Source organism: Chionomys nivalis, chromosome 7 (genome assembly GCF_950005125.1).
Source record: "Chionomys nivalis chromosome 7, mChiNiv1.1, whole genome shotgun sequence".
In the NCBI taxonomy this organism is placed as follows: Eukaryota; Metazoa; Chordata; class Mammalia; order Rodentia; family Cricetidae; genus Chionomys; species Chionomys nivalis.
The window spans coordinates 81,329,939-81,338,747 of record NC_080092.1 but is presented as its reverse complement, the minus strand read 5'-3'; the positions used below and the strand labels follow the sequence as shown (position 1 = coordinate 81,338,747).

Here is an 8,809-nt window from a genome sequence, read left to right as displayed (position 1 = left end):
GGACACCAGGGCACACACATGATGCCCATACGTACGTTCACATAAAATATTCATACATATAAAATAAAATAAATCTAAAATTTTTTTGAGGAAAATAATCGTTTCTCAGTCTGTTCTTATCTGTTCTTATCAGTTTCATATCTGTTATATCCTTTATCTGAAGACAATTTTTTCCCGTGTTTTTTTTTTTTTTTTTTAAAGTTTTGGGGTGGGGAAGTTGTGTACTATTTTTTTTAATTAATTTATTTATTATGTGTACAATATTCTGTCTGTGTGTATGCCTGCTGGCCAGAAGAGGGCACCAGACCTCATTACAGATGGTTGTGAGCCACCATGTGGTTGCTGGGATTTGAACTCAGGACCTTTGGAAGAGCAGACAGTGCTCTTAACCACTGAGCCATCTCTCCAGCCCTTCCCGTGTTGTTTTGTTTTTCCAGACAGGGTTTCTATGTATAACAGCTCTGTCTGACCAGGTGGGACTCAGATTCATAGAGATCCATTTGCTTCTGCCTCCAGAGTGCTGGGTTAAAAGCGTCTATCACCACCACTTACCAGCTCCGAGGACAATATATTAAATGGATTTTTGGAACTAGGAGTTGGATTAGGAGCTTGCTCCGTCCACTCCACGCATCGATCTGGTATTGCAGTACCTCCAGGAACCTCGGGGGATTTTGGGAAATTTTAAAAAGAAAGAAAGAAAGAAAGAAAGAAAGAAAGAAAGAAAGAAAGAAAGAAAGAAAGAAAGAAAAGAAAGGAAGGAAGGAAGAAAGAAAATGAAACATGGAAGTGGAAAATATTACGACAGAGAAGAAGGAGTCCTGGGGAGGGTCTGGTCCCTGGTGTCCGGCATCTTGACCATTAGTGCTGAACAGACCAAACTGGAAACAGGCCAGCTGGCTCCTCTCCCAGCAGGAAGGTCACCCTAAATCCCTCCTTTAAATTCCAGAGTTGCAAACTGTTTGCCTCAAAGGTGCTTGGAGTCTAGAAGAAGTTGTGGGTTGTCCATGACTCTTCAAATGTGACAGTCGGAAGAAGACTTAGCACGAAGCTGCTGCCTCTCCCCTCCCCTCTTCTCTCCCCTCCCCTCTTCTCTTCCCTTCTTCCCCTCCCATGCCCTCCTCTCCCCTCTCCTCTCAATCTTTTAGAAAGGTCACTCTGTAACCTAGGCAGCCCTCCAAGTTGAGGTCCTTCTCAGCAGCGGACTTCAGGTGAGCAGCTGGGCCTGCCTACGCTGTTTCTTCTGACTCCATGAGGCTGACTTCTTTTCTTATTTGGGAATGGGTAACCTCTTGTGATCCAGGCACAGTACCTAACATCTGTAATCCCAGAGCCCAAGAGACTAAGGCAGTAGAATTACCTAGACCCAGGAGTATGAGAGCAGCTTGGGTAACAGTGCAACTGTCTCACAGCAAAACAACTTCTGACTCACTTGAGAGAGCGACATTTGCTTAGTGCATGCACAGGGTCCTGGGTTTTCTCTCTCCACTGAAACAATCAAACAAACGAACCCCAAACAAACAAGACCACAGTTATTTACTCCTCCTAAGAACCCTCTATGATAGACCCTATTGCCGTCCCCAATTCACAGGTGAGGACAGAGAGAGAGGCTTGGCTGAGCATATGTCTGCTTTTTCCCCTCCCTCCCCTTTCTCTCTTTCTGAAACATATATCCCATATCTAGCCCAGACTGGTCTGGAATTTTCAGGGATCCTCCTGCCTCTGTCTCTCCAGTACTGAGACTGCAGGTGTGCAGCAGTGTGCCTGGCTTGGAGGCACAACTTTGGGCAACAGCCTGGTTCCTGAGCCATCACTGAGCCGTGGGGCCGTCTGCTTCTCAGTGATTTGTCTGATAAGGTACTTAAAAGAGCATGTAAACTACCGTGCTCACTGCGCGGTGGTGGCGCACACCTTTAATCCCAGCACTCAGGAGGCAGACGAAGGTGGATCTCTGTGAGTTTGAGGCCGGCCTGGTCTAAAAGAGAGTCCCAGGACAGGCTCCAAAGCTACAGAGAAACCTGTCTTGAAAAACAAAATCAAACAAATGAAACAAAGCAACCAGACTACCTGGCTCACCTCTTTCCTATCGTGTAAAGTAGCATTGATTTCTCAGGGTCAGGTAAGTGGTTTTGGGACCTCAAGGCTGTTGGGTGAGTCTGGCAGGGAAAATAACCAAGTTATTTTCCAGCTTCAGCTGGGAAACTTTCCACTGCAGTGTTGTTGTGAGTCCCTCATTCAGGGAGGCACACAAGGTATGCTGTCACTGAGAGGCCAGGGTTTATTCTTTTCCATGTATGTACATGGGAAAGCCCAGGAAGGGTCTCTCCTCCATCTCCACTGCACTCCGCCACGTCAGGTGTCTCCATCTCTCTCCTCTATGCTCCCTTGAGACGGTCTCTCCCTTTGAACCGAAAGCTCACTATTTCACTTAGGCCGGCTGCCCAGTGAACGCTAGGGCCCACTTGTCTCTACTCCCAGTGCTGGGGTTACAGGCATGCGCAGTCACACACAGATTTTCCCCCTCAGTGTGAGGGCTTCGATCTCTGGTACTTATGTTTGTGCAGCAAATGCTCTTACCCTCCGGTTACCTTCCTAGACTCCGGACATTAATCTTCATGGGGACTTAAAGGTAAGCCCCTAGTTCTCACACTTCATCCTTAGCTCGGTTTCCTTCCTTGTTCCTGTGACCCTGGTTAACAGACAGTATTAAATGAGCATAGTTTTCCGTTTTTGATGCCTCTCTCTCTTCTCTCTTCTTTCCTTCTTCCTTTCTGGTTTTTTTTTTTTTTTTTTTGGCGGGGGTCTACTTGGCTCAGAAAGGCTGAAAACCTTCACTGTGGTCAAGTTCAGGCCCTTGCTTTCCTTTCCTTGCCCCATGTTGTGATGATGTCAGTGAGCTTGTCCTGTGGTGCCCCACAAAGCGGTTCAGTTTCTCCTGCCTGTACAGCCCGGATCAGGGTCCTTCAGCAAGAGTCCCAACAGCCCATCTCTTGTGATGGAACAGCAGGGGGCGCTGTGAGCCTGTGCTTGCAGAGGCCTCTGGCTGAAGCCTCAGAAGGGCTGCGGATGTAGCTCAGTAGGCAGAGGTCTGATGAAGCCAGTCTGGACCCTGCCTCCAAGTTAATTGGTTAATGAAATAATTAGATAAAAGAAGCAAAAAGGCTGAAAGAGCCCTTGTTCACTCAGGTAGGAATGTTTTCCTGGTGTCTAAAACATGGAACATAATGTTCCAAAACATGAGCAGAAAAACAAGGAGTAAATTGTAGCCTTCTGGAAAATATTTCCCCTCCCTCCTTCCCACCTCTCTCCCTCCTCTCTTTCTGTGTATACGTGTACATACATGTACATATTCCTGTCTGTGTTGGTACACGTGTGTGCACAGGTCCTCATGTTTGTATGGCAAATGCTTTATGGACTGGACCTCTCCCCAGGCTCTCTCCTCTCCTTCCCCCTTCCCTCCTTCTTTTTCTTTCTTTCTTTCTTCTTTCCTTCTTTCCTTCCTTCCTTCCTTCCTTCCTTCCTTCCTCCCTCCCTCCCTTCCTTTCTCCCTCCCTTCCTCTCTCCCTCTCTCTCTCTCTTCTATTTTTTTCTTTGGGGGGGGGTGTTTCAAGACAGGGTTTCTTTGTATAGCCCTGGCTGTCCTGCAACTCTGTAGACTAGACTAGCCTTGAACTCAGAGACCGGTCTGCCTTTGCCTCCCGAGTGCTGGGATTAAAGGCCCGTACCATAATGCTTGGTTGCTCCTTTTTTTCCTTCTCCTTTTATTTGCCTTTATTTTATATGTATGGTGTGTTAGTTAGGGTTCTGTTGCTGTGAAGAGACACCATGACCATGGCAAGTCTTATAAAGGAAACATTTAATCGAGGGTGGCTCACTTACAGTTCCAGAGGCTTAGTCTGTTATAATCACGAAGGAGGAGCAAGGCAGCATGCAAACTGACGTGGTACAGGAGCTGAGAGTGCTTTATCTTGCAGGCGACAGGAAGCCAACTGACTCACTGAGCTCCAGTACATCATTGGAGGGCAGCCAATCCCAAGCCTGGAAGTCTGGAACTCCCCCCTCATACCACTAGGGGGCAACTAATCACAAGCCCTGAGGCTTGGAATGCCCGGGGGCCTCTGCCCCTATATAAACCTCCATTTTTTATTTATTTTTTATTTTTTTTTAGTGCTCTGGGTCGCTCTTGTGCCGTTCTTGGCTGCCACTTCAGATGGATGGAGGGGCCCGGGTTAACCCATGAATAAAGACTCCGTTTTTTCATCAGAATCGGTCTTGTGGTGGTGATTTGGTTCCAGAATTTGGGCGTAGCAGATGTCTGTGAGCTTCAGCGTCAGTGCTGGCAGCCAAACCTGGGTCTCTGCAGGAGCAGCAAGGGCCTTTAACTGCTGAGCCGTCTCTCCAAGAAGTTCCCTTCTTTTCTTTGCATTTAATTCCACAGCTCCCTTAGCTGTGAAGGCAATGCCTCCGTGTTTATGTTCACTTGATGCCAGGTGGCTTTTGTTTTTGTTTTTTTTTTTGGGGGTGCGGGGGCAGGGTTTCTTTGTATAGCCTGCCTATCCTGGAACTCTGTAGAGCAGGCTGGCCTCGAACTGACAATGCTCCAAGGTGCTGGGATTAAAGATGCATGCCACCACTGCCTGGCTGATCCCAGGTAGCCTTTAACTGGAAGAATTAATTACTTTATGAAATAAGACTGTGAACAGGCAGCATCTGTAGAATGTCCATGAGAAAATGAATCAGTTTTTGGAAATCATTGCCACTTTTGAAAATGAAGGCTGGGGACAGACTTCCGAGTCAGGAACTTAGGAAATTCTGTGTGTGACATTTGTGACCTGTGCTTCTTTTAGGTAAAGCTTCCATGGTGGTAAGAGCTGCGCTGGTGAGATGGCTCAGTGAGTAAAGACATATGCTGCCAAGCCTGACGACCCAAATCCCAGCCCGGAGAGAACCTTCAGCAAACTGGCCTCTGACTCCATGTTCACCATGGCATACATACCTGGGTGCTAGCATGCGACACACATGAAATAGGTAAAAAATACTTCTAAAAACTCTTTATTGATATATAAAAAAAGACAGTCCAGAACACACAATCAAAAATCAACAATCCCACTCCTCCCAAAACCCAAACAAAATAAGTAAATAAATAAGGCTAGGGCCGTGGGCTGTGCAGATTCCTTGCGGAAGGACCCGATTGTCTAGTTAGATAGCTACGGGGTTTTCTGATTTGTTTACATTTATTTGCTTACTTCCTCACGTGTGTATTTGGTATGGGGTGGAGTGGTGTGTGTGTGTGTGTGTGTGTGTGTGTTGGGGGGCGAGTAGCCGTCACCTCCAGCTGAGCTGGCTGGAGAATGTTCCTGCGCAGCCACTAAAAGACCGCTCTGGCTTTACTGTGTTGGCAATGTTTTGACATTTCCCAACTTCTTTTCCCCAGCTGAAGGAAGAAGAGAAAGAGAGAAGGATGAGAGGAAGAGGGAAAAAAAGAGGAAGTTAAGTCTGATTTTGTGTTATTGGGGAAAAGCCTGGTCAAACATTCAAAATGCCTGAATGTATTTTCGTGGAAATTTAGGAAAAGCTGACAAAAGTCTTGCCATGTTAGGAGCCTTAAGGAAAACTGAAGTCATATGGTTCTCAAAAATGGATACCATAGCTGGGCGGTGGTGGCACAGGTCTTTAATCCCAGTGTTCAGGAGGCAGAGGCAGGTGGATCTCTGTGAGTTTGAGGCCAGCCTGGTCTACAAAGTGAGTTCCAGGACAGCCAGGGCTACACAGAGAAGCTCTGTCTGAAAAAAAACCACAAATACACACAAAAATGAATACAGTATTGAAAAATAAAAACTCAAAATGCTCAAATATACCATCGATTGCCTAGAGAATGTTCTGACAAGTGGTTACTAAGAGCAATGCAACCTCAAACCTATGACCCACTAATTTCTGAGACTATACCCCAAGGCAGTAATAACCCAAAAAATGGGAAAAATGTAATTTTCACAAAGATCTTCATGTACTATTTATAAGAGCAAAATACTGGAACTGGGCCAAATGCCAAATAAGGAAATGGCTCTGTCCTTTTGGTGGTCCCAGCCTCAGCTCTCAGGGTCTTGCAGAAGCGACAAGAACATTGTAAAGTGTGTGTTGGTGCAGAAATGCCCAGGGCGGGACTGCGTGAGGGCCTTCAGGGAAGGTGTGGCCATTTGCTGTGTCCGCCACAGTCCTCGCTGTCTGACAGTTCCAGATGGTGTGACTGGGTTTCAAACTCGGGTCTGCTGGGAGGGCCACCGGACCTCTTCACTTCTGATCCATTCTCTTCACTCTATTTCAACGTTGATTACATTTTATTGAATAATGTATAGGTGTGCATGCCACAGTGGGATGTGGGGATCAGAGGTCAATTTGTGGAAACCAGTCCTTTCCTTCCACTGTGTGGGCCTGGGGCTCACATTCAGGCATGAAGCCTGGGGACAGGAGCTGTTATACCCAGACATCCACTGGTGCTTATTTATCTACTTTGAGACAGGCTTTCATGTCGCTTAGAGTGGCCTCAAACTTGCTAGGTAGTTGAATGTCACCTTGACCTTAGGCTCTCTTGCCTCCATCTCCCAAATGCTGAGTGACAGGCGTTTGTCACCACTTGAAGTGTCCTGAGGATCAAACCCAGGTTTCCTGTATGCTAGTAGAGTACTTTACCAGCTTGAGCTACATCCCCAGCCTTGTATATAGAATACTTTTAAAGCAATGTATCTTGAATATGAGATAATATTTAACAACCAGAAAACAAGCACATGTTCACTGGAGGGAATGTTGCTACTTAATATTTTTCTTCTTTGTTTTTTTGTTTTGGTTTTTCGAGACAGGGTTTCTCAGTGGCTATGGAGCCTGTCCTGGAACTCGCTTTGTAGACCAGGCTGACCTTGAACTTGGAGAGACCCTCGCACTTCTGCCTCCCAGTGCTGGTACTAAAGGCGTATACCACTAGCACCCAGCTCTAGGGAATATTTTTTTTTTCTTTTTTTTTCTTTTTTAGTTTTTCGAGGCAGGGTTTCTCTGTAGCTTTGGAGCCTGTCCTGGAACTAGCTCTTGTAGACCAGGCTGGCCTCGAACTCACAGAGATTCACCTGCCTCTGCCTCCCGAGTGCTGGCATTAAAGGTGTGCACCGCACCACCAACACCCGATTTCTTTTGTTTTTCGAGACAGGGTTTCTTTGTAATTTTGGAGCCTATCCTGGAACTCGCTCTTTAGACTAGGCTGGCCTCGAACTCACAGAGATCCTCCTGTCTCTGCCTCCCAAGTGCTGGGATTAAAGATATACACCACCACTGCCTGGCTCTAGGGAATCCTTAATGTTAGACAGCTATTCAGCATGGAAGGTTATTTTTTTCTTCAACCTTAATTTAGACGGTGAAACACAATTAAGTTGGAATCTCCATGTTAGTAGCTAATGGAAATTAAAATACATATATTAAAGCATTACGGATACTGAATTCTGTGGTAGATGACAGCAAAGAGAAGTTCTGTGGTAGAGTACTTGCCTAGCATTTGCAAGACCCTGGATTTAGTTCCCAGCACTGTAAATAAAAGGGAGGGGTAAAGGGAATAAGAGGGACAAGGAGGGGAGGGGGGAGAGAAAGGGGAGGGGAAGAAGAGAAGAAAAGGAAAAACACGAGTTAGGAATGGTAGTTTGCCCTGTAATACCAGCATTTAGGAGAGTGAGGCAGGAGGATTGCACTTTCTAGACCAGTTTGGGCTATATAGTGAGCACCAGGCTAGGCTGGGCTACAGAATGAAGAAAAGGAAGGAAGGAAGGAAGGAAGGAAGGGAAGAAGGAAGGACAGAGGAATGAACGTAGTATGCATTTGATCCCCATCTCTGAGAAGTCAAATCTGAGCAGAGTTACGCAGAGTTTGTCTTAACTACGTTGTGTTTTGTTTTGCTCGCTCTCCTTGGTGACTTTATCAACAGAGTTCAGTACGTCCAGAGCCTCTGGGGAGACAGCCGATCCCTGCACTAACTCCTACAATAGCAGGCTGTGTCAGACTTGGCTCATCTCACCCAAACTTTGGGCGAGATGCTCAGTCTTTCTGGGGTCCAGCGTGGTCTGCATCTGTAGGTAACAGCATGCGTCAGCGTTGGGGTCTCTGACTCTGGAGCTCACGGTGCTTTTACTTGTATGAACACAGATGCAGTGACTCTGGTTACTTCAACAGCCAGACCTGATTGGATGGAATATTTTCAAATTTAGAGCAATAAATCTCCCATGTTAAGAGAACTGGAAGAGGGTTGTTTGGTCAACTGCAAGGACACCCCCACTTTCTTTCCCTCAGAAGTTCAAGGTCCTCTTGAGCTACATAGTGAGTTTGATTCCCTGCATCCCAGTTGGGCTACATGAAACTGCCTTTAAAGAAAAAAGAGGGCTGGCAAAATTGCTCATCAGATAAAGGTGCTTGCCACAATCCTGATAGCCTGAATTTGATCCTGGGACCCACATGTTGAAAGGAGAGAACCAACTCCCACAAATTACCCCTCTGACTCACACACACACACCCACAATAAATAAAATGTAGTAAAATTTTAGAGAGAGGGAGCTAGATATAGACAGACAGACAGACAGATAGATGGATGCATACATACATATGTGGATAGATGGAAAGATGGATAGATAGGTAGATAGAGATAGAGAGACAGATGGATGGATGGATGGAGGAAGACGGATGGATGGAAAGATGGATAGATAGATAGTTGATTCAGGTAAATTATGATAGTATCTCCTTTCTCATCGATTTAGTCTCTGTGTTCCAGCCCTGACATTGCTAT

At 46.1% G+C, this 8,809-nt stretch overlaps 1 pseudogene; it reads left to right on the top strand.

Moving 5' to 3' along the window:
* The first annotated feature begins 543 nt into the window (after positions 1-543).
* Positions 544-675, top strand: LOC130878917 (U2 spliceosomal RNA; annotated as a pseudogene).
* Positions 676-8,809: the final 8,134 nt, after the last annotated feature.